At 36.5% G+C, this 27,617-nt stretch overlaps 2 protein-coding genes and 1 non-coding gene across 14 annotated transcripts in view; 2 read left to right on the top strand and 1 right to left on the bottom strand.

Moving 5' to 3' along the window:
- The window catches only part of CIZ1 (CDKN1A interacting zinc finger protein 1), a 2,016,138-nt gene that overhangs the window by 1,617,484 nt on the left and 371,037 nt on the right, over window positions 1–27,617 (bottom strand). The window lies entirely within an intron of this gene.
- The window catches only part of DNM1 (dynamin 1), a 1,092,771-nt gene that overhangs the window by 450,600 nt on the left and 614,554 nt on the right, over window positions 1–27,617 (top strand). The gene's annotated exons all lie outside the window — the stretch shown is intronic.
- Window positions 7,272–7,344, top strand: TRNAK-UUU. Its single transcript has one exon. It is a non-coding gene; the product is annotated as a tRNA-Lys (tRNA).

Raw genomic sequence — 27,617 nt, forward strand, 5'->3', positions numbered from 1 at the left:
AACCATTCATTCAAAATCTTTAAAAATATATTTTTGCCAGTCTCGTAAATTTTGATACATTAGAAATCCTATTCCACTTGGTCCTGCAGCTGCGTCTAGGTTTACTTGTCCTAGTACTTTTAGCTGATTTAAAGAAATGTTGTTTTCCAGCATCATTATTCTCTTTTACTTTTAACCTTTTTACTTACCATGTTTTTTTTTCACCACCTTCTTTTTTTCCTTTAAACATTTCTTGTATATATTTTACCATTCATAATCTTTTCTGGAGTTCTTGCTGTTCTCCTTTAACATTTTTTATTTCTTTCATTACACTACCATCTTTCTTTACTAATCTGCTTAAGTAACACAATACTTTTTTTTCTTTTTCCTTGTAAAAATATCTTTGCTTATATAACAATTACTGTATTTTTCTTGATTTCTCAAGTTGTAATTCTTTGCCTTTGCCAGAGTACTATCATGTTCTAACACTTTCAAATGCATCATTATGTGCTCTTTTGTATTTTTCTTTTTCTACTTTTCTCACGATATTGGCACTGTAAAAACATTTTTTTATATTTTTCATTACATATCATCCACCTTTCACAACAGTATTTATAAAGTGTGCTCATAGTGATATAATATTTCCATAACTGTATTACTAATCTCCTTCCTTTTTCCTTCCATTCTTTCTTATTTATCCTTTTTATTACTTTGCTTATTTTTTATATATTCCTTGTTTTCTTTTATCTCTCGTCATATTTTAAAATGATCAGAAAATCCTGCTTCAACTACCACCCTTCTCTTACAACTAAACCTTCTAATACTGTAAAATAATCTATTTCAGAGCTATGCATATCCCTTTTGTAAGTCCATGAATTTTTGTCCCAGAGTTTTAACTTAGCACATTTTATAACTTCTGACATTTTTCTTACATAATTTCCTTAATTTTCACCCTTGTCTCTTAAATCACAATTAAAGTCTTCTGCAATTATAATATTCATATTTATCACTATGTAGTCTAAAGTCTGATGAAGTAAACATTCCCTTTAATTGCAGTTAGTATAAGCATAAAATGGTATAATTCTATATACTTGTTCATTCCATTTTAAATCTACAATGGTTAATCTTCCCATTTTGCTAAAGTTGCATCTAATATCTTTACTGTAGTTATACAGAATATGGGTATTCCAGCATGTCTCATTTCCAAAATTCCAGATGAACTTTCCTCCTCATAATTTCTCTGTAATCTTTCTTAATTTGTTAATAAAATTGTGTGTCTTTTAATATAATGACATCTACATCACATGTATTACACCCACTTCAAAATTCCTGTTCTTCTTACTATATTCTTAATACTATTCATATTTACAGATAGCACTCTAAAAATTAATTTTCCATTTTACTTAGATTCATGGCATCATAAGTTCATAGCTAGCATCCTAGGTTAACTTTATTAATAGGCCATTCTAAGCCTACCCATTTTCTTTCCCAAAGGTATAATCAAACACTGTACATTTTGTGTGTTAGATAAACACCTTAACCACTATACCAAACCCCAATCTCTATTTGTATGTATTCTTTTTCATCCATTTCCTTCTTTTTTTTTGTACTTATCCCTTTAAATTTTCTTGTTCTGTCTTTTACCAATAGAATATTTTTCTTTTTACTACCTCCCAATTGATGTCTTCTTCATCACTTAGTTCAGAGCCTTCTTCTATGCCTCTTTATTATTTTTTCTTCATCTATTTTTTCTTCTGTTTATACTACTTCTAAAATGTCTTCTCTTGGTTCATTTTTTCTCTTTCTTTTTCTTTTTCCTTACTCTTATTTTCATTTTTGCAATTCATCCATAAATTTCCAATTTTGTCACACTTACAGCATTTCAATTCACATTTTTTTGCATCATGTCCCATTTCCTCACAAATATAACATTTTATTTTGTCACAGTTACTTATGCTCCTATTCTTTTTTCATTCTTTACTTGGTAATACGTGGAGCAGATGAAGCTCCATGTACTACAAAGAGTTATGATTGGGTCACCAATCCGGAGTCTACCTTTTAGTATGTGTTCTTGCTGTGGATGCCAAGATTCACCAATTAGCTTCAGTCTCAAGGTAAATTTCTTGGTATCCATGTCTCTAACATATAATAAACTGGTGAAAATTGTTGCCACATCACAATCTTCTATGTTTGTGACAAATGACACGCATAAATCAGAAGTACTGTCATTTACTGCCTGACTGGCCCTCTGTAAATGTACTTTGAAGAGTAACATCTTTAAAATACATATATTCCATATATAATTAGTTAATACAGCTGAAACCCTAGAAGAGATGAGATTTTGTAGTTTCTCAATATTAAATATTTTATAGTCATTGTAGTATGATGTGTTATAATGCAGACTGCAGATTTGGAGATAGTTAGACACTAATAATCACAGCTGAATATACTTTTTATTCATGGTCAGCTGTGAAATTATCCATTCTATCTTTTGCCAGCATAGTTTGATTTCTACATAAGCCACCAAAAAGGGACATGTAAGCATCAAAATTATTGCTATCTATATGGACTTCTTCATGACTGAAAGTAATCCTTGTGAAAGGTCCCCCAAATTTGTTTAAAAGATGATGTTGCAGCACGGGGTCACTTGATCAAGCTCTGAAAGAAGTCTGTTCATCTGACTCTTCGTTATCAAATGTACAATTTCTCACTGGTCACAAGTGGGCAGTTTGTCTTGTAGTTCACTGACCTGCCAGTTAGTTATACTAGAAAGTGCAGAAATCTCATCAAGCAGTATACTTAGCCATTTTTTCTTCTTGTTGGTTTACAAAAATGCCAAAAAAAAACATTGGCATGAGTAAATTCTTTGATTTCTTTACCCCTGCACTAATACCTGTCATATACTTCAGTGAATTATCATATATTAATGTTTTGTTGTTAAAATTTTCAATAAAAATAACTGAGAAAAAATAGTTCAATTAATGCATTTTTTTCTAAAGGAAAATAAGTCAATTCAAAAAAGGTAGGAATGTCCATACACAGAGCTTTTAGCATAAAAAAGGGGATGCATCATTCTTCAAAATCTAGCCTACTGAAAGAAATAATTTTATGCACTAAAAATTAAAGTTTGTATAGACAGATCTTAGGATAAGAAAGGGGGTGTAGTACATTAGGTGTTAAATGGTTAAACTTAGTTGGTTCTGTTCGTCTTCCCATTACCGGTACTTCTTCTGTCTCTGTTCAGTGCATTTAGAAGTACGTCAGCTGTTTTTATTTAATTATTTATTTATCTAACTTTGATTACCAGATTGCTGGACTGGTCCAATTCTTTTTTGCCATGACCAAAGCTAATGACAGAAATGGTACAATACAATAGAGCAATAAAGCACAAAACAATTTACAAGTATACTATGTCAGGTTCACAGGGGTATATCACAGGCATACAGAAATCAGTACACAGAAAATGTGTAGTAACATATGTAACTAACAAAGTACAGAGACTCTCATCTCCAGCTTTTCAGGAATATAATGCATTTAATTATAGGAGACAGAGGGTGAAGTGTTAGCAGGAAGTCCTGTTAACAAACATTAGTAAGTTATTTACCGTGACTCAGATTAAACAAATTAAATAATGTCATAATTTTGTTTAACTGAACATTGATGACCACTGTCTTTGAAACATATACTGCTATTGTCTTTTCTTGAAGTTAAATCATTTCATTTATCTGGACATATTGATGTTTACAATGTAACAGTTTATTTATTGTTTCTCTCTTTTTTAATTTGTCCAAATGTTTTGAGTTTCTAATACTATTAAAGGAATGTACCACATTCCAAAATCAAGTTATGATTAAAGTTCATGAAATTAGTATTGCTTCAGTCTTTAATGTTAGCCAATAGTGCTGTTCTCATCACCTGCAATGTCCTGTTGCTTTTATTACTACATTCTAAGTATCTTTATTCTATACTGATCTTGTTTCTGCTTGCAAATCATGGTATTTTATGACTTAGTGTCTCTTAGTGCATAAGACACTACAATCACGGGGTGTAGCAAATTCAGTGATTAATCCTACTTTTGTTTAGTTTTATTTTTTCTTTTTTCCCGTGGGCTACTATATCTGTTTCTTGCTGTTTTCTCAGCTGTTGTCATTGCATGATCCATTGTGATCTGAACTTCCTCACTTTCAATAATCCTTCATGGTTTATGCTTCTAATGCTTCTGAGCTACTTCTGTGTTGTAGCATTTGCAAAATCGTCAGTAATCTTGCCACATTATTGTGCCTTTCACTGTACAGGTCCTCAGCCATGAGTGTATCACAGCCAACAATGGCATGTATCTGTTTCCATTTGTTTAACAGAACCTGCATTTGTCTGTTTCTTCCACCTTTTTATTGACTTTGTAAACCATGTACATAGCCCACTATCTTAAGATGCTGTTACTATGCTTTCATGTTTTGCATCTTTTATATAAACTTCAGTTGTCCTTGATCTTTGCTGCTTTAAATCTTGGTTTTATATATATATATATATATATATATATATATATATATATATATATATATATATATATATATATATATGAGTCTACCTTGCATAACCAAAATTACAACTACCTGAATTTCTAATCGCTGAGACAACTTCACCTAATTCTCTCATCATCGAAGCTATGAAACAACAGACTTTTGAATAGGGAAATGAACTACTTGGCCACCAGAGCAAAATAACAATATGGATAAAAATTAAACCTGCCCAAGTGTGGGGCTTCACCCTCCCACACCCCTTCTTACTAAATATATCAACCCCAAGATTGCACTACACTAGGGAAACGGCAAAGTTCACCCTGGTGGCCAAGTGGTTTGTTTCCCTATTCAAAAGTGCACTGTTTTGTAGCTTCGGTGATTAGAGGTTTAGGTGAAGTTGTCTTGGTGATTAGAAATTCAGGTAAGTGTAATTTCGGTTTTACAAGGTAGACCCATGTATATATATAAAATATATATATATATATATATATATATATATATATATATATATATATATATATATATATATATATTTATGGGTCCACTTCTTAAACTCGAAATACTGAAATCTGAATTTCAGTATTTCAAGTTGAGAATGTTGAAAGTGCAATTTTTCAAAACTGCACTATTTCGAATGTTTACCGAATCTGTGTTGCGTTTACTTTAGTGTGTTATTCAATATGTGCTGTCACTTTAAGGGTTGTGTGGTATGGCAGGCGATGTTTGTGTCAGTATGGAGTTTCAGGTATATTTTCACATGTTAAGGGTTTTAGTGTTACTGTATTAATATTTAGTTGCAGTGGGGAGTTGTAGAAGTAGGTTGGGGTCGGTGGGTGAGAGCGTATGTGGTGAGTGCTAAATGTTATGATTTTTGTACAGGTGTAGTGTGTGTTCATGTGTTATTAGTGAGTTTAAATATGACTGTCTGCAGTGCGAGTGTAGGATAAGTCAGGAAAGTTGTGTCTTCCATTTTGTTTAGGTTACTGCAACCTCAGAGTTGGTATATATAAGTAGCAGGGATGTGGGGGACAAATTGCCCCCCTGCAGAAACATATGATGGTGTTATCAGTTTTGTTTTTATAGTGTTTGTGTTGTGTTGGGGGGAGGGTTATGTATTTGTATTTTCTGAGATTCGGTGTTGTGAGTGTTCATGACTGTGGTGTTTTGTGTTTTTGAGGGTTCAACATTCTCGACTCGAAGTACTGAAATTCGTGATTTCAGTATTTTAAGTTTAAGAAGTGGACCCATATACATATATATATATATATATATATATATATATATATATATATATATATATATATATTTATATGTAGGGATCTAGGACTTTTGATTGAAAGATTAAAATCCCTAATCCATTACCACCGAACACACTTTAACAAAAGTGCTTTCATCAAAAAAGCGCTTTTGTTAAAGTATGTTAAAAAGAAACACAGAAGCTACTTGAATGCAGGGGAGCAAGCCCCCCTGCACCCCCCATTTTAATATTCACACTTCGAGGTTGCACTACAGTGGGGAAAAGGGAATTTTCCCTTACCGCACAGTAGTACGACCGGAACAGCAAGCATACTTACGTGAAAGTGCTGCTCTGGTGAACAGCACTTTCGTGCAAGTATGCTTACCAAATTGGGATTCGGTGAAAGATACAGTCGAGCATCTGTATGGATCCCATATATATATATATATATATATATATATATATATATATATATATATATATATACATATACATACACACACACACACATATATATATATATATATATATATATATACACACACACACACACACACACACACACACACACACCTATTATTCATGATAGTTTTTTGAATGCACATTTTCAAATGTTATCTTATATGCGTACACTACTGTTTGGGAGACTGATCTTTCACACAATTGTTTTTTCTCATTGCCATTTGAACATATGTCACAGTTTTTGAGAATTTTTTTGCTTTGATGAAATCTCTCAAACAAAAGACTACATACATTTTAAGAACATCCAAATCCCCTTTAACTTAGAACAAACACACAATATTATGTACATTTTCAAAAATGTTAACCATCCAGGTAGGATCAGTTGCCCCACATCAACAGCTGCACCCACAGGGATTACCTAATCTAAAATTAATATTACCCACACTAAAGTGACTCTTACAGCCTGTTTCCACACAAACTAATTGCTGTTTTTCCTTTTCTTATAGCTATTCCACACACAGATGTGAAAAACAGATTGCATGCTTTCAGAAAACATTAACTTTTGGCCCTTTGAAAATATATACTGACATCTTTAAATAAAACTGAATTGTGCACTGTCCTAGTAAATGCATTAAGTTTTAAGGCTGCTGGGGATGCTACTATATGTATGTCATTTTCCATAATTTCAAGCTCTTTTTTTTTCCAGCCTGTTGCCTTACAAAAAATGGTTGTTTATAGCCTAAGCCAAGAACATTAATATAGACAGTCACCCCTGTAAAAACAAGGGAAATGATTATCTTAATTCTACATATAATTCAATCAGCACATAACTACACACCAACAGCATAAGATCACAGCATATTAACTCAAACTGCTTCTGTCCAGACCCTCTCCTCTTGGTATACTTCAAAGCCTGTATGTCTTACTACTAAATAAAGTGCTTGTTTACTTTAATGTCCTTAACACATACAAGAATCGTTGAAAATATCGACACACACATTTAAACTACTCATGTCTGCATACTACACAAAACTGCTTTACAGTATAATATATACAGTATAATATATAAAGAAGCACGGATAGCTCAGTCGGTAGAGCATCAGACTTTTAATCTGAGGGTCCAGGGTTCAAGTCCCTCTTCAGGCAAAACTCTTAGGTTGGGAGGGTGGCCTAATGGTTGAGGTGTTTGCCTTGCAAACACAAGGTGCAGGGTTTGAGTCTCACAAAGGATAATTGGCTAGGCTTAAAATGGCTCACAAGGGTTTGTTAGCCTAGTACTAATCTATGAACCTATATGCAGTTATATTATGAAACATTTTTATACAAATACTAATAAGAACAAAAAATACTATACTTACAGATATGTCTTTTTCCCTTTAGTGTACTTTTAAACATTAATAACATGAAGTTAGTTATATGTTTTACAGTCCACACACAAGTTCAACAAAGTCAGAAGTCCAGTCTTTCTTAGCTCCTTTTTCTAGCAAAACCAAATTTCGTAATGTGATTACTGGTTTATAATCTCCCGTTTATTCACTATTTCAATGTTGTTTGTCTTCTTCCTGATCATCTCCATTTCTCAACATAGGATTTTTGTTCAAGTCTACGGTACTTATGATTGTTCTAGTCAGTTTGCCTACTTTTTTTTCTTTATCCCAAGCATTTTCCTTTGGAACATTCGAAAAGGCTTCAGTGACAAAATCTCTCTATGAGTTTTTATTGTCTGATGAACAAGCATTTGTTTGCTGGCTCACTTTTTTGTTTCATAATCATTTTATTTCCTCATGGGTGGCCTAATGGTTAAGGTGTTTGCCTTGCAAACACAAGGTGCAGGATTTGAGTCTCACAAGGGATAACTGGCTAGGCTTAAAATGGCTCGCAAGAGCAGTTAGCTTAGACTAATCTATGAACCTATGGACATGTTCTGCATAAAAATGTCTTTGATCTTCCCAGAAAAAAATATTCCGAAGACAGTTGGATATAGCAGCTTGAGTCTCACACCAGCTTCTTGACCTTCTCTGATTGTTGGGATAAATTTGTTTCTTTTCTGCCACATGTAAAGTGTATAATAATTTACCTCAAAGTGTCTGCTGTGCAATTTTAATACTTTTCCCTTGTGTCACAATTTTGTCAGGATCAACTCTTTCTACTGGTATGATTGCATCTTCACAAGTATAGGTCTTGGATGCTTTCTTATGGCCAGGTTTGTATCATACATTAGATGTGCCCTTTCAGTTAACAAATCCTGTTGTGGAACATGTCTAGTTGCTTATTCATGCTTTCATAAAATCAGTATAGTCTGTTACTTCAAGTTTCTGTGCATTCTGTTTTCTAACTCTATCATTTTTTTGAAACAGCTCTTCTTAAGAAGCCTCATACTCAGACAGCCTTTTCTTCATTTCTACCTGTGAATTTGCAGTTTTATTAGCTCATCTGAATAGCTAGTTGAAGCTTCTTCTATTTGGTTATTTGATGCAATATATTTAGTGTTTCTTTTATTTTAATCATATCTGAGTACATTTGATTTATTCTTTCCTCCAAATTACTGGAAGCTGTGTTCTGTACCAAAGCTGATGCTGGAGCTGCTACTTGCTGAACAGCTGAAGGATTCTTCAAGGCCAGAGTTTTCTCTTTACCTTTTCTGGCTGATTTTCTTTCAGGTTCTCCAAATGTCTTCTTTGCTGAAGTCCAGGCACTGTACTTACTTACAAGTACCTGCATTTTACCCAAGATGACAGTTTCCGTGTCCCTTGTTTCTCAGTTTCTTTTTTCACGCTTGGAGAGATGAAATTAAGTTGTTCATCAGTGAGCAGCCAATTTGGAAGTCTCTCAACCTCCACCCTCAATATGTTCAAGGATCTTTGTTTAAACACACTGACCAGATTTTTAAAGACTGATAGGTACTGCATGTGGTCCTTGAACTTGGTCCTCCTAAAAGGCAGCCAGCTCTTTCTTTCAACCCCATCCTTCTCTCTCCTGATGTCTGTGCAGTGTCCTGTTCATACTGCCATACCACTGTTCAGGCATGTACTTCCTCATTATTTTCATCACACAAAACCTACGTTTTGATCCTGTTGCTTATTTAAATCCCTTCATAGGGTGATGTGCCTCCTCAGACTTCACATTTGATGTCAATCTTCATGTAGGTTGCTACAGGTCCTCCATATTCTCTTTCTCTTTCATTCCTAAACAGCATATAATTAGGGATCTGTATATCCCCATGACACTTGCCTTTTTCTGTGATATGGACAATGTCCATCCTTCCTGTCCACATGTATCTTTGCAGCTGCCCATCCTCCTACCCAGATTCCATGTACTGCAGAATAATACTACTCAGTTATGATCTGTCATGCCTGATTGCTCACCTGGTATGCTGTGCACTGTTTTTACCTTATATTTACTTCCTGAATACCTACCCTATTATTGTCCTTATGTGACACTCTGTACCCATTCAGTCTTGCCTGTACTCATCGAATAACATTTGCTCATATCCTCCAGTTATCTGTCTTTCTGCTTCTACTTTTTTCCACCCCAGAATGTACACTGATCTCCTGTTGCTCCTTCATATCCTTTCCCACTCTTCCTTTTTGTCTGACTAGCCAATTCCCTACTATCTGTAGTTCTGATGTTCTTGAAGCTCCCAAAGCCAGTAACACTGACAAGATCCCTGAACCATACAGTTGCCCTTTATCCCAACTATCTCACAAACTCTCTTCTACTTTTCTTATCCATTCTGTGCTGTCTCAATCCTTGACTCCTCACTTTTTTTTCTGTTTGTATAATTATTATTTTTAATTTTAAAGACATGGTATCATTCACCTAGCTAGACCTTTCTGTCTCAAGTTTTATCACTTATTGCCTGGTATAGGGACTGTGTTTGGATTTCCGTTACCAAAGGTCCAGAGTTCTGAGGCCCACTGTCATCATTGTCAGTAGTTCAGTAGGAAACACTTCTGCCTTTGGTGATAGATCATCAGACTTAGGTTTTACTTTCACACAGATGCTTGGCTTTCTCCATTACTAACACTACAGTGCAACACAAGAAGGCTTCTGCACTCCTGACTATGACATCTTTCAGATGAGTCATTAAATTGAGGCCTCATCTGCATGAGATGGTGGTAGCCAAGGTGGATGTAAAAATCTCATGGCACATATCTTTAATTAAATATTATATTGATGGGCTTGGTCTAATGTGTCTTTTTTGACAAATTGTTTCTGCAAGGTATATATTCCCAATATTCCAGGTTTAGATATTTCCATACATATGTAAGTATATGTATATATGTATATATATATATATATATATATATATATATATATATATATATATGGAGTCACTTCTTAATTTCAAAATACCAAAATCCCGAGGTTCAGAATATCGAATTCAGAACCTCGAGATGTTGAAATCTTGAAATTAAGAAACCCCCCCAAAAAAGCAGTCAGCACATCACAAAACATGCAAGCCCCCCACACCCCCACACCCCCCACTACTTAAATTTACCAACTCCGAGATCACACTGCAGTGAGGAAAAGGGAAATCTCCCATTCTGTGCTGTATGCTGATCTCCTTTAGGATTTCGAAGTTTTACAACTTCGATTATATGAACTTCGATCATATGAATTTCGAAGTTTTAAGTTTCAAAATTCTGTAGGGGATCAATATATATATATATATATATATATATAGTTCCCCTTCAAAACATCTAAAACTCATAACGTCTAAAACCAAAACAATGCATTTCATAACATCTAAAATGTATAATATGTAATAGCAAAATCCAAACACCATATACGCTTTTCCCTGATGGCACTAAAACATAGTAAAATTCCTGCGATAGACTTTACAGCATACAAGACTGGAAGTTGAGTAAAAACTTTTATTGGATACAAAGTGAGCGCTTTCGCCAACAGGCTTCTTCAGACTTATAATGATGAACACAGTACTGCAAACATTTTAAAAAGCCCTCCATGGGCTATGATTGGTTGCAAATGCTGCATCAAAACCACATTCCAATTTAAAGTGCTAAGTGTATCATCTCCTGCTTCTTTGCGAACTGCAAAGTTGGAAAGACTATAGTCTTAAACATGCTCATCCTTATAAATATAAAAAGTATATAAAAACATTATATAAAAGATACTGTGCTGTATAAAATTCAAATATATACACATCCGTGATGGTATTATACAAAAGTAAAAATCAAGGGAGACATACTATGAGAGCTGCAAGATTGCACACAAGGTATAGAAGTAAATCCCATCAATCATATTTGTTATTATACACAAGTCAGGCTAGTATGAGACTTCAATAACAACAAAGCCTCTAACCATTCATCTGAATCCTAGAGACTCGTTTTCATTGGAAACTGGTACAAACAATTAATGTGCAGATGTCACATACTACCATTTATCAACTATACTGGAACCATGTTCACTTCGGTCTTTTTATTCTCCTATTCTTTAGGAAAGGTTTTAACTGTACCTTATCATTGAGGCCAGGGGGTTCATCTGCTCTCCATCTAATAATCCACCTGGTCTCACATTCCAAAGTTCTATTGATAAGGTCCCCTCCTCTTGGACCTTGCATGAGTAACTGAAGGACATAAAACGAGAAAACATGTTCAGGCCCTGCTGCTTTATGGTGTCTTGCTAAGGCATTGACATCCGAGCCAATTCTCATCTGATAATTATGTTCCCTGATACGTTCCCTAAGTGTACGGTTGGTTTTCCCAATGTAATATGCTGGACATAAATTACAGATGGCCACATAAACAACATTCCTACTTTCACAATTGGTGTTAGTGTAAAAACTGAACTTACGGGCTGTGGTAGGATGTATAAATTCAGTGTTAGGATTTATGAAGATACACTGATTACATTTACCACAGGGTACCGTGTTCAAAGTCATACCTACCCTACTCTGCTTATTGAAGGTATATCTGGGTCTGCATAATAGGTTCTTCAAGTTCTGATGATTCTTAAACGTCACTCGTGGCTTGGGGCCTACAACATTACTCACTTCCCTATCTGATAGTAAAATGTCCCAATGTTTATGCATGAGTCCTTTCACTTCCATGCTAGCTTGACTAAAGGACAACGTGGCTCTAACCTCATTCGTGGAGGGAACCGCAACTTCAGTTTGTTCCATTTGCTCTAAAAAGTATGGTCTGGCTCTACTAGACCTTAAATCATCCACTACCCCTATGGTCTCGTTAATATCCCTTTCACTATACCCCCTGTCCAGAAACCTTCTCTTAAGGTCCTGTACCTCCATTTTATAATGCTCTTCTTGAGGGTTGAGTCTGGACACTCTCATGAATTGTCCCTTCAGAACATTATTGAAGACATGTATGGGGTGCATACTCCCTCTATGGAGTAAGGTGTTCCTGTGGCACCCCTTCCTGTGTATAGATGTATTCAACAGGCCATTAGGTAATTTATATATTTCTACATCTAAAAACGATATGTTCGTATTAGAAAAATTCAAGGTAAATTTCAAAAAATCCGTAGATGTGTCCAAGTAAGTAACAAAATTTCTTAGGGACTCCTCGTCTCCCAGCCACACAAAAAAGAGATCATCTACGAACCTGCGGTACATACCCACAGATTCCAGGAAGTGGGTATTCTCACTCATATATTTATCTTCCCACATAGCCATAACCAGGTTGGCGTAGCTGTTGGCACAAGATGTGCCCATAGCTACGCCATCCCTCTGAAGGTAAAGGTCATCCCCAAAGGCAAAAGCATTATTTGCTAGAATTGTCTCAAGCAGTAAAGCAATTAAGTCCACTTTCTTATTGGTGAAACTTGAATGTTTCCGTAAATATTCCAGAATAAAGTTGACACCAGTCTCATTAGGGATTACCGTGAACAAGCTCACAACATCTAGGGTCACTAAGAGAAAAGGTTGGTTATCCCTCAATTGTCTCATATAAGTGTATAAATCTATCAGAAACTGCTTACTGTCTTTGAGTATTCTCTTATTCTCGTCTACTAGTGGTCTCAATAAACTCTCTGTGTAAACTGATAGTGGTTCTGTGACCCAGCCCTGACCTGCCACTATAGGTCTCATGGGGGGGTCTAGGTTGGATTTGTGTATTTTTGGCAATCCCTGGATGACTGGTATTATCGGATCCTTGACTTTAAAAAATTCATATAATTCCTTCGTAATGTCTAAGGACATAATGAGATCATCTAGAGTATAATAGACACTGAATACCTTATCTACCAGTGTTTTATAGTCTATTCTTTGGTAAGAATTATCATCATTTAGAAGTTGTTTCATTCTGTCATTATAGTAGTTGGTGTTCATCAGGACAATAGGACCGCCCTTATCGGCTGGTCTGATGATAATCGAATCATCCTGTCTTAGATCATTTAATGCTTTCCTTTGAAAAAAATTTAAATTCCGTCCATGTCTTGTAACCCTTTTATCTTGAAAATACTTATAAATATCATTCTCCAAAACTTTACCAAACACTTCTATGGTAGGATGTAATTGCGGAATAAATGTACTATTTGCTCTAAATTTGGTGTATCCTACATTATATTCCTCCTGCCCATAGTCCAACTTTAATTGTACATTCCTAATGAATAACTTTGTGTCGATAACGGTATCAACTAAATCACTGTTCTTAGTTGGAATAAAATTAAGGCCTTTGTTTAAAACCTGTACCTCATATTTATTTAACACTCTATCTGACAGGTTAATAACTAGTGAGTTTGTCTCTCCCACATCTTTTTCAGTGTGGGTCCTTGTTGCTCTTCTATGGAGCCCTTCCTCTTCTGCCTGCCTCTGCTGGCAGACCGTCTCCTTCCCAAAAATGATCCTGAGCTATTGGAAGTGGAGTGTGAGCCTTACTCATTGTAGGGTAAGTGCTATTTGATTTTGGTCTAACCACTGTTTCATTCTGTGGTGACCTATTATTAGTAGGTTTCTCACTACTTGTCACTGATTCCCCTGCCATGTCAGGGACTCCTGACTCACCATTAACATCCCCCTGTGTACTAACAATTCCTTCCCCTAACCTGGAATTGTTCACTTGGTCTATAATCAATGAAGCATTCCCTGTACTCACCACTTGTCTGCCTTCTTGTGCAGTACCATCACTCATAACATTAATGGTTAGACTCATTATTAACATCACTCATGCCAACACTAGCGTTAATTGGACCATTGAATGGCTGTTTGTGTACATGGTTCCTAGATGTTATATTCGCATAACTACGCGATTCATTGTTTAAAGCATTAACACTGTGTACATAGTTATTCCTCTCCCTCGGCCAAGTGAAAACATGATTATTTTTAAAATCACGTATATCTCTAGTTAATTTAATCTTCTTTTGATCAGATAAATGTTTCTCCAATAACAATACGTCATCTAGTACTTTTTCAAGTTTTAAAATAATCACATTCTCAGTGTATTTTTGCTTAAAGTCACTAAACAATCTATTGACTAAAAGTCTTAGCCTATCCTCCTCCGGCGTGTGGTATTCAATAAGAAGCTTCATGTAATTGAAGCTCAGCTCAAGATTGAGCTGCTGCCAACGATATAACAGTTCTGGGAACTGATTACCAGACGTGGGCATCTTGAGAATACGAAGCCCACGCGGTATAATTTTGCGAGTTAAGCAGGCTTCAAAATAATGTTGTTGTACTTGCAGTTTTTTTAGTTTAGTAAAGGCAGTCTCAATGTCTTGCAAATCTTTCGTGACATTAAATTTACTCACATCACTGTTAGCTTCCATGGTGCCTTCAACATTAGGCTCAAAGTCAAGGAACTGATTCTCCTCTCCGGTCACACAAACATGAAAGCGTTCCGAGAACCTATAGGTTCTCTCCAAGACTGGTGGTACGTAAGGCAGTTCAATGCTCTGGATATTGACGTTCGCCATCCTCCTTAGGTGCTTCACCGACAAAAAGTAAAATACAAAAACAATCCCAATGCAGAGTAGCACTCCAATGGAGACGGGAACAAGCGTGAGAAATATGTAATAGCAAAATCCAAACACCATATACGCTTTTCCCTGATGGCACTAAAACGTAGTAAAATTCCTGCGATAGACTTTGCAGCATACAAGACTGGAAGTTGAGTAAAAACTTTTATTGGATACAAAGTGAGCGCTTTCGTCAACAGGCTTCTTCAGACTTATAATGATGGACACAGTACTGCAAACATTTTAAAAAGCCCTCCATGGGCTGTGATTGGTTACAAATGCTGCATCAAAACCACATTCCAATTTAAAGTGCTAAGTGTATCATCTCCTGCTTCTTTGCGAACCGCAAAGTTGGAAAGACTATAGTCTTAAACATGCTCATCCATATAAATATAAAAAGTATATAAAAACATTATATAAAAGATACTGTGCTGTATAAAATTCAAATATATACACATCCGTGATGGTATTATACAAAAGTAAAAATCAAGGGAGACATACTATGAGAGCTGCAAGATTGCACACAAGGTATAGAAGTAAATCCCATCAATCATATTTGTTATTATACACAAGTCAGGCTAGTATGAGACTTCAATAACAACAAAGCCTCTAACCATTCATCTGAATCCTAGAGACTCGTTTTCATTGGAAACTGGTACAAACAATTTCTGTGCAGATGTCACATACTACCATTTATCAACTATACTGGGACCATGTTCACTTCGGTCTTTTTATTCTCCTATTCTTTAGGAAAGGTTTTAACTGTACCTTATCATTGAGGCCAGGGGGTTCATCTGCTCTCCATCTAATAATCCACCTGGTCTCACATTCCAAAGTTCTATTGATAAGGTCCCCTCCTCTTGGACCTTGCATGAGTAACTGAAGGACATAAAACGAGAAAACATGTTCAGGCCCTGCTGCTTTATGGTGTCTTGCTAAGGCATTGACATCCGAGCCAATTCTCATCTGATAATTATGTTCCCTGATACGTTCCCTAAGTGTACGGTTGGTTTTCCCAATGTAATATGCTGGACATAAATTACAGATGGCCACATAAACAACATTCCTACTTTCACAATTGGTGTTAGTGTAAAAACTGAACTTACGGGCTGTGGTAGGATGTATAAATTCAGTGTTAGGATTTATGAAGATACACTGATTACATTTACCACAGGGTACCGTGTTCAAAGTCATACCTACCCTACTCTGCTTATTGAAGGTATATCTGGGTCTGCATAATAGGTTCTTCAAGTTCTGATGATTCTTAAACGTCACTGCTGGCTTGGGGCCTCCAACACTACTCCCTTCCCTATCTGATAGTAAAATGTCCCAATGTTTATGCATGAGTCCTTTCACTTCCATGCTAGCTTGACTAAAGGACAACGTGGCTCTAACCTCATTCGTGGAGGGAACCGCAACTTCAGTTTGTTCCATTTGCTCTAAAAAGTATGGTCTGGCTCTACTAGACCTTAAATCATCCACTACCCCTATGGTCTCGTTAATATCCCTTTCACTATACCCCCTGTCCAGAAACCTTCTCTTAAGGTCCTGTACCTCCATTTTATAATGCTCTTCTTGAGGGTTGAGTCTGGACACTCTCATGAATTGTCCCTTCAGAACATTATTGAAGACATGTATGGGTGCATACTCCTCTATGGAGTAAGGTGTTCCTGTGGCACCCCTTCCTGTGTATAGATGTATTCAACAGGCCATTAGGTAATTTATATATTTCTACATCTAAAACGATATGTTCGTATTAGAAAAATTCAAGGTAAATTTCAAAAAATCCGTAGATGTGTCCAAGTAAGTAACAAAATTTCTTAGGGACTCCTCGTCTCCCAGCCACACAAAAAAGAGATCATCTACGAACCTGCGGTACATACCCACAGATTCCAGGAAGTGGGTATTCTCACTCATATATTTATCTTCCCACATAGCCATAACCAGGTTGGCGTAGCTGTTGGCACAAGATGTGCCCATAGCTACGCCATCCCTCTGAAGGTAAAGGTCATCCCCAAAGGCAAAAGCATTATTTGCTAGAATTGTCTCAAGCAGTAAAGCAATTAAGTCCACTTTCTTATTGGTGAAACTTGAATGTTTCCGTAAATATTCCAGAATAAAGTTGACACCAGTCTCATTAGGGATTACCGTGAACAAGCTCACAACATCTAGGGTCACTAAGAGAAAAGGTTGGTTATCCCTCAATTGTCTCATATAAGTGTATAAATCTATCAGAAACTGCTTGCTATCTTTGAGTATTCTTTTATTCTCATCTACTAGTGGTCTCAGTAAACTCTCTGTGTAAACTGATAGTGGTTCTGTGACCCAACCCTGACCTGCCACTATAGGTCTCATCGGGGGGTCTAGGTTAGATTTGTGTATTTTTGGTAATCCCTGGATGACTGGTATTATCGGATCCTTGACTTTGAAAAATTCATATAATTCCTTCGTTATATCTAGGGACATAATGAGATCATCTAGAGTATAATAGACACTGAATACCTTATCTACTAGTGTTTTATAGTCTATTCTTTGATAAGAATTATCATCATTTAGAAGTTGTTTCATTCTGTCATTATAGTAGTTGGTGTTCATCAGGACAATAGGACCGCCCTTATCAGCTGGTCTGATGATAATCGAATCATCCTGTCTTAGATCATTTAATGCTTTCCTTTGAAAGAAATTTAAATTCGCCCATGTCTTGTAACCCTTTTATCTTGAAAATACTTATAAATATCATTCTCCAAAACTTTACCAAACACTTCTATGGTAGGATGTAATTGTGGAATAAATGTACTATTCGCTCTAAATTTAGTATATGCTACATTATATTCCTCCTGCCCATAACCCAACTTTAATTGTACATTCCTAATGAATAACTTTGTGTCGATAACAGTATCAACTAAATCACTATTCTTGGTTGGAATAAAATTGAGGCCCTTATTTAGAACCTGTTCCTCGTGTTTATTTAACGCTCTATCTGACAGGTTAATAACTAGTGAGTTTGTCTCTCCCACATCTTCTTCAGTGTGGGTCCTTGTTGCTCTTCTGTGGAGCCCTTCCTCTTCTGCCTGCCTCTGCTGGCTGACCGTCTCCTTCCCAAAAAATGATCCTGAGCTATTGGAAGTGGCGTGTGAGCCTTACTCATTGTAGGGTAAGTGCTATTTGATTTTGGTCTAACCACTGTTTCATTCTGTGGTGACCTATTATTAGTAGGTTTCTCACTACTTGTCACTGATTCCCCTGCCATGTCAGGGACTCCTGACTCACCATTAACATCCCCCTGTGTACTAACACTTCCTTCCCCTAACCTGGAATTGTTCACTTGGTCTATAATCAATGAAGCATTCCCTGTACTCACCACTTGTCTGCCTTCTTGTGCAGTACCATCACTCATAACATTAATGGTTAGACTCATTATTAACATCACTCATGCCAACACTAGCGTTAATTGGACCATTGAATGGCTGTTTGTGTACATGGTTCCTAGATGTTATATTCGCATAACTACGCATTCATTGTTTAAAGCATTAACACTGTGTACATAGTTATTCCTCTCCTCGCCAAGTGAAAACATGATTATTTTAAAATCACGTATATCTCTAGTTAATTTAATCTTCTTTTGATCAGATAAATGTTTCTCCAATAACAATACGTCATCTAGAACTTTTTCAAGTTTTAAAATAATCACATTCTCAGTGAATTTTTGCTTAAAGTCACTAAACAGTCTATTCACTAAAAGTCTTAGCCTATCCTCCTCCGCGTGTGGTATTCAATAAGAAGCTTCATGTAGTTGAAGCTCAGCTCAAGATTGAGCTGCTGCCAATGATATAACAGTTCTGGAAACTGATTACCAGACGTGGGCATCTTGAGAATACTGGCCCACGCGGTATAATTTTACGAGTTAAGCAGGCTTCAAAATAATGTCGTTGTACTTGCAGTTTTTTTAGTTTAGTAAAGGCAGTCTCAATGTCTTGCAAATCTTTCGTAACATTAAGTTTACTCACATCACTGTTAGCTTCTATGGTGCCTTCAACATTAGGCTCAAAGTCAAGGAACTGATTCTCCCCTCCGGTCACACAAACATGAAAACGTTCCGAGAACCTACAGGTTCTCTCCAAGACTGGTGGTACGTAAGGCAATTCAATGCTCTGGATATTGACGTTCGCCATCCTCCTTAGATGCTTCACCGACAAAAAGTAAAATACAAAAACAATCCCAATGCAGAGTAGCACTCCAATGGAGACGGGAACAAGCGTGAGAAATATGTAATAGCAAAATCCAAACACCATATACGCTTTTCCCTGATGGCACTAAAACGTAGTAAAATTCCTGCGATAGACTTTGCAGCATACAAGACTGGAAGTTGAGTAAAAACTTTTATTGGATACAAAGTGAGCGCTTTCGTCAACAGGCTTCTTCAGACTTATAATGATGGACACAGTACTGCAAACATTTTAAAAAGCCCTCCATGGGCTGTGATTGGTTACAAATGCTGCATCAAAACCACATTCCAATTTAAAGTGCTAAGTGTATCATCTCCTGCTTCTTTGCGAACCGCAAAGTTGGAAAGACTATAGTCTTAAACATGCTCATCCATATAAATATAAAAAGTATATAAAACATTATATAAAAGATACTGTGCTGTATAAAATTCAAATATATACACATCCGTGATGGTATTATACAAAAGTAAAAATCAAGGGAGACATACTATGAGAGCTGCAAGATTGCACACAAGGTATAGAAGTAAATCCCATCAATCATATTTGTTATTATACACAAGTCAGGCTAGTATGAGACTTCAATAACAACAAAGCCTCTAACCATTCATCTGAATCCTAGAGACTCGTTTTCATTGGAAACTGGTACAAACAATTTCTGTGCAGATGTCACATACTACCATTTATCAACTATACTGGGACCATGTTCACTTCGGTCTTTTTATTCTCCTATTCTTTAGGAAAGGTTTTAACTGTACCTTATCATTGAGGCCAGGGGGTTCATCTGCTCTCCATCTAATAATCCACCTGGTCTCACATTCCAAAGTTCTATTGATAAGGTCCCCTCCTCTTGGACCTTGCATGAGTAACTGAAGGACATAAAACGAGAAAACATGTTCAGGCCCTGCTGCTTTATGGTGTCTTGCTAAGGCATTGACATCCGAGCCAATTCTCATCTGATAATTATGTTCCCTGATACGTTCCCTAAGTGTACGGTTGGTTTTCCCAATGCAATATGCTGGACATAAATTACAGATGGCCACATAAACAACATTCCTACTTTCACAATTGGTGTTAGTGTAAAAACTGAACTTACGGGCTGTGGTAGGATGTATAATATGTAATAGTGTATCATCATACGTGTAAATGTTATAGTTTAATATGTTAATCTTGTTGCTTCACTATAAGATATTGTAGTTTTTATTTCTATAGTTATTATTTATATAGTGCAGGAATTTATACTATTTATATAGTGTTTATTTTGCCACTCTGTACATGCGTTTTAGGCCATACAGGTACTTGATATAGACATTATGTGTACATTCTGTATGGTGATCACGATACAGTGGGGTTATGAAATTAACTTTTTCCCACTGTAGTGTGATCTCGGAGTTGGTATATTTAATTTACGGGTGGTGTGGGTGGCATAGCCCCACACATGGGGGGTGCAGGTGGGGCTTACCCCCCTGCAGAAACGTAGGAAAAAGTGTGTTTGTTAGTTTGGTGTTGATATATGTGGAGGGGATGTTATTTTCATGTGATTTGTAGTGTTCGATGTTGTGATGCACATTTTAGATGTTATGAAATTCGATGTTATGGGTTCGATGTTATGATTTTAGATGTTATGGGTTTTAGATGTTTTGAAGGGGAACCATATATATATATATATATATATATATATATATATATATAGCTATATATATAGATATATAGATATATATATTTTATTATGTGTTGTTATGTAAGAATAACAGAGTAGATCACTGCCCTTGTGCATGAGATGAACTGTTTGAAAGTAACTTTACTTTAACTATAATTTGTAATTTCTAAAGTAGTAAGGTTTTACAATATGAACATGAACATAACTACCAAAAGAGTCCATTCATCCATCAAACCTGGCTAGTAGTTAGTTTTGCGGCAACTGCCCTTTCACTTCCTTACTATATTTCCATGTATTCCATGTAGCGAACAAATAATGTTTCAAGTCTTCAGTACCTTCTTCCTGAGATTTCATGATGTCTGCTTTAAATCTGCCCCCTGTAGTTGCTACTGTTCCACCCAGATCCCCTTCTTCTTTAACAATGCATACATGCCTCTGATGATAGTGCAGCCAAATTTATTTAGTTATGTACTTTTATGTATGGGATAGAGCACTGATCAAATCTGACCATTTGCAGGCTTGGTCCTTCATTATGACCCCCGTGCACCTTCTCTTGTCTAGTGTGTAAATTCCCAATGTTCTGACCTTTCCAGATACTGCATGCAGACATCTTCACGTACTAGTTTGGCCTTCTTCCATTGTTCACCTCCTCTTAATACTAATAATCCCACGTTGTACAATTGTTGGCCATGTTACATTTGAGACATGGCATTAAATACTTCTGGTATTTAAATGTTTTAGCCCAGGGTGCCAGATGATCTTGATTGGAAAGAATATAGTTGGCAGCTAAGTTTAAATGCATGCTGCCACCCTGGGCTAAATGATATGGAGAATGTTAAATGTTATTTAAAAAGAAAAACAAAATAAAGCATTGATCATGTGACTATGTCACATAAACTATAGCTCTCAACGAATCAGGGACAAATCCTGAAATAATCTAATCTAATAATTTAACACACTGACAGAATAAGAGAAAGTGAATTAAAATACATTTTTCTGAAGTAAAAAGTCTATAACTCTAATTATTGTCATTATGTATTAAGTGTAATTCACCAGCTTTTCTACAAAAGTCACACGTTTTAGAAGGAATTTAGAGGGACAGAATTAAAATCTGAATGAAAATCAGGGACATTTGTGAGGTATGTTCTCTTCAATCTGACAAATTATGTTATGATATGAAAGCACCTACTGAATTAATGGATTAAAGTTTTTCATTTTATCTAAAGTTATTCCTGTAAATTATCTTATTTTTTACAACTTTGGACTATGTTTGGAAAGTTTTATTTGGATGATATTTATTTATTTGTTTATGTATTTAGTTAAATGTATGACTGCAGTCAAAGTTTTTGTATTATTTTAAAGGCTTTTATGCTTTAAATGTCCAGCAATATTGGTGGACAACGGAGTAGTATTAACCTAATTAGAACCATGTTTATGAATTGTTTTTGAGCTGTAAAAGGACAGACGTTTTATGTAACTGTCCAAAAGACAGAGCGCTGCCTTTTCCTTTTTATAAACATCTTCTAGTTTTTGAATTTGGCATATACAGTGTGATTCTTGTTTTGTTTATTGGCTGGAATTCTTGTTTCATTGGATTCTCAAGGAGGGATGTATTAGATTTTGAACTTCAGAAAAGCATTGACTCTTGCTAATTTTAAATGATTCATTTTTCGTATAAAAGTATTAGCTGCATTAACCTTTGATGAGGAAAATCTTTCTGATGTCATTTGCTGTTTGAATTTTTTACTCGACACAAATACATTTTGTAGTAAAATAAATTTCCTGGAAGAGTAAAAAAATATATTTGTTTTAAAATACTAATAGGAGCTGTTGAGACAGTTCACCACTCATCCTGAAATATACAGACTTCGAATGTAGCAGAATTATCAAAGTAAGCAGCAAGCTTGTTTGCTGATAATACTGTTACTTTTTTTTGTTTGGAACTTTTTTGCCCCGTTACTTGCCATCCATAAGACCCTTTTTTTCCAAAGTGAGAGCCCCTGAGAGGAGTTAGATGCTTAATGCTCATTTTGTCATTATGGCAGCCATTAGGGTGGTTCAAATTTTTTTGGCTTTCCCATTCTTAATTTTATGCACACCCAATAAGGAGCTATGGAGGGGCTTGCAGTAGGACTGTCCACAGAGGATGTGGACAAAGAGCATTCCTTTCTTCCCTTCAAGCAGCCTCATCCTTCCCACACTGCATGAGTAGTGTCCACCATGGAGATTACACCAACCTGTGTGCCTCTGAATGGGAGCAAACTCCCACCCTCCCCTAGGAGTGGCAAGTGTACCACATTCCTTCACTCTTCCCCCTCCCTGCCTGGCTCCCTCAGTGTTAAAGCCACTGATTAAACCCTGGTCATCTGGGTCACTGCCAGAGCTCTGTCCTCTGTGCACCATGAAGCAAGGCATAATAGTGAGTTTTACAACAGTACAAAAGAATGCAGAGAAAGTACAAATGCTCATGTTCCAAATGCTCAAAACACACTGTCTCAAAGCCAAAGACTGGAGTGTCTTGTAACTCAGGCAGGCTGCCACTTACACTTAAACTCAGATATGAGTACAGGCAGGTAGCTGCCACAGCTTGATCAAATACAGTATTCAAGTTTCATTGGGGTAAGTGTGGCAGCTGTAGTAAGGGAGTGGGAGGGAAAGGAGTGTGGATTAGGGTGCCAATCAGGAAGGGAGGGAGTTTCAAGTTTAGGGAATGGGAGGAAGAGTTTAGACTTAGACAGTGGGAAGGGAGTCGTAAGGTTAGTGAGCAGGAAAGGGTTTGGGTTTAGGTTTAGGGAGCAGGAAGCAAGGTTTAGGATTAGGGAGTTGGAAGGGAGTTTAAGGATAGAGTTAGGGTTCTGGTAGGGTTATACAGGTTTACTGGATATACTACTGGGGATTCAGGTTAGTCGGAGTTCAAGCACTTGCCTGTTCATGCAAGTGGCAGTGAGCAAGTGTGTTGTGAGCATATAGCACATGTAGTGGATCCCAAAAAATCAAGAGTTCAGTATTCAACGAAAGCGGTGAAAGGTCATAATTAAGGGTTGCATGTATGGTTTAATATTTATAACTTTTGAGCAACATTATACTAGAAAAACCTGATTTTCACAATACTTTGACTTTTCACTAAATAGATCCATGAACTAGATTAATTACATGTTATGTGCAGAAGACTCCTGTTATGGAAAATGCTAAAATGTGTAAGATATGAGCATTGCAGTTATTTTAATTCATACATAATTCATATATTTCAGTATCCTAACTTAACCTTTTGGCATTTGCTAAATGTGGTACCGGATGGTACTTTAGGTAATGTATGATGATAAATATTTAAAAGGCATTTATATGAGAAATGTCTTGGGTAGCTAGAGTCAACACTTAAATCATATGCAGGCATTTATGAAATATATGGTGCACTTATTTAAAACAAGAGTATTTGTGAAAGGAGGAAAGAAAGGTAATTGACTCATATAAACTACAGTGCAGGTTAGGCAGAGCACAGTATTGCTGATGTCACACTAGCTGCGTTCTGAGGTAGTTATCCACAGACAAGAACCTATAGCACAATCTGTGTCCAGCAGATTGTTTACCACTGTGCATGTAACTGCATTTTACTTCTTTACTAGAGCACATATTTACAGACAGTGTACAAAAAGACAAGTCAGGTGGATGTATTATCTGATAACCAATATCTGTTTTCATTGCGTTTATATTACATTATCGGCTGATGAAAAGAGCAAACTCTCTTTCATCGAACCGATAATGTCTAAAGTCCTAAACAGCGAAGACATGGAACAGTGAAGTTTTTTCCCAGGGAAAAAATCCGCTGCTCTGCAAAAAAAAAAAAAAAATTAAAACACAATACAAGTGGGGGCTTTGCCCTCCACACCCCCCACCCCTACTTAAATATACCAACTCTGTGATCGCACCATAGTGGAGGAAATGGCAAAGTCCCGAAGACATGGCCCACCGGCTTTTTTTCCCCTGGAAAAAAAAACGATGCTCTGTGTCTTTGCTGTTCAGGTCTTTCGACATTATTGGTTCGATGAAACAGCGTTTGCTCTTTTCATCATTCGATAATGTAATATAGATCCGTTATCAGTGGCTTTAGACAAAATCAGCAAGCAAATTGACAATGTGTCCTTTCCTTAGCTTGGCAAGGGAGATTAGAGACAGATTTTAAATAATATAAACTGTGCAAGATCCAGCCTCAGAGGCAAAATTCATCAGAACTGTGGGATGCATTTGTCGCTCTGGTAGCATGAAGATAACCGTGCAGCACAGTAAAACTGGAAATGCGGGGACACCTACTTATTCAGCTACAGGAATCAAATAAACACATGTACTTTTTTGTGTGTGCTTTATGTCAGCCAATGCACTGATTTCAAAAACAGTTCAGTACTGGGCAAAGGTTATCAGGAGACAGCTGTCTTTCTGTTCGTCTGAAGAGATTACTGTTTTTTTATTTGCATGCTTGTTTAAATCAAGTAATTGCTCTCATCAGTGCCTTGCTGTGTCGCTCTTCCTTATCACAGCTGCACTGTCCCTTAAGGCAGCTAATGATTGTTTGATAGTTCCCATTGTGTCTCTGCCCTTTTAAAGGAAATTTCATGTGTGGAACAGATGTCTTCTAATTGGTTGTTTTGGTTTTTACTTGGTCTGGCTTAGCAGAATGAAGAAAGTGCATAGTGGTACTTGTGATGGCATCTGTCTTCAAATCTTACTAGATTTTCTAATGAGTTTATTACTTTTTTCTGTTTTTCTTCAATTTGTTTTTTCATGAATGCCAACTATTTCTTCAGCAACTATGTCAGCTTTGTTTAACATGGGTGATCTCATAAGTGACCATTTCCAGATGTGGATGCTCTAGTCATACCATATGTTCAGGGAGTACAGATCACCACAGTAGACAGCTATCTGCAAAAATGAAACGGTGCCAATAGCAACAGTCCGTCTTTTGAATATGACGCGGTTCACTCTCAGGCTTTGAACGTTCATCTTACAAAGTTGTACAGTTTCCCAAACTATTTTGGACCAATACTATTACTAATATGGATATAATCTAAAAACTGCTTAAAAACTGAAACCCACAACACTAGCCGCAGATAAACTTCCAGCAGACTTTCTGAAAATAGCTGCAGAGGCTATAGCTTACCTCGTAACAATTCTGATAAACCGATCTATAACCGAAAAAACTGTTCCTGATAAATGGAAAATCTCTCCACAAAGTGGGCACTGCAAAAGAACTATCAAACTATTGCCCCGTTGCTATCCTCTCACCTCTCTCCAAAATTGTCAGATGTATACATATACAAATTATGAACCACCTTAACACCCAAAACCTACTTAGTAAAACACAGCATGGATTCTGCCCCTCAAATAGTACTACTACAGCTCTCCTATCATTTACTGAAACTGAATACATATAGAAACAATAAAAATTAACTATCAGCTCTCTTCCTAGACCTCTCCAAGGCATTTGATACAGTTTCACATGTTAAACTTATCAATGTCCTTTCTACCTTAAACCTATCAGAGTCCACTATTTCTTGGTTCCAAAGCTATCTCACAGGGTGACAACAGGCAGTGCAGTTACAATCCAACACTTCCCCATTGCTCCTTGTGTGCCACAAGGCTCCATCCTTGGTCCGCTACTTTCTCTGTCTTTACTAATAGCTTCCATACCTCTACACCCCAAGCTGCAGTAATACAATATGCAGATGACTCCACACATATATAATGCCTCTACCATCCAAGAATTACACACACTAACACAAACATCCTTCCTATCAGTTGAATCCTAGTTATCAAAACACAAGCTAATCCTAAACCACAGTAAAACAAATTTACTGTTATTCAATCCCACTAAATACAAACCTCCTTCTTCTCCCCTCAACATAGTATTCAGTAATAACACCATTATCTCACCTGTCAAGGAATAGAAATCAATTGTAACTTGATATTTGACATCCACATTGTCCACACCATAAAAAGTCCACAATAAACTCGAGGGCCCTTTACAGGAACAAACCCTTTCTGACAAAAACAACCAAAGAAACTATAACCAGAACACATTTACTCTCCACGCTTACATATGCCTCCCCTGTTCTCACTAACTTACGAAAAACAGACATCATGAAATTAGAAACATGCTACAACAAAAGTGCCAGATTTGCCACCAATTCACCCTATATGTCACATCATTGCACAGCCCTACAACAACTACAATGGCTTGAATTCCCTCATCTCTTACTGTATAACCAACTAACGCTAACCCATAAAATTCTACATAATCCAGAAAAAAACTCCATCCTTAAATAAATTACTCAAACCATATACAGATAAAAGAGTTCTATGCTCCAGCAACAAACAACTATTAGAAGTCTCAAAGGCCTCTAACTCTGCAGGAGAATCCCTGTACTCTACCCATATAGCCAGAATATGTAATACCCTACCCACCAGTCCACAAACAAAAACTCCATAACTGAGTTTAAAAATGACCTAAAAGCCCACCTTAGTAATAAATGGTTGTGCCCCTGCTCCACACCAGGGGAACAGGTGACATAGGGAACCAAAATCACATCATGTCCATCTAGTCACTACAG

This window comes from Protopterus annectens, chromosome 16.part0 (genome assembly GCF_019279795.1).
Source record: "Protopterus annectens isolate FY-2018-M chromosome 16.part0, PAN1.0, whole genome shotgun sequence".
NCBI lineage: Eukaryota > Metazoa > Chordata > Ceratodontiformes > Protopteridae > Protopterus > Protopterus annectens.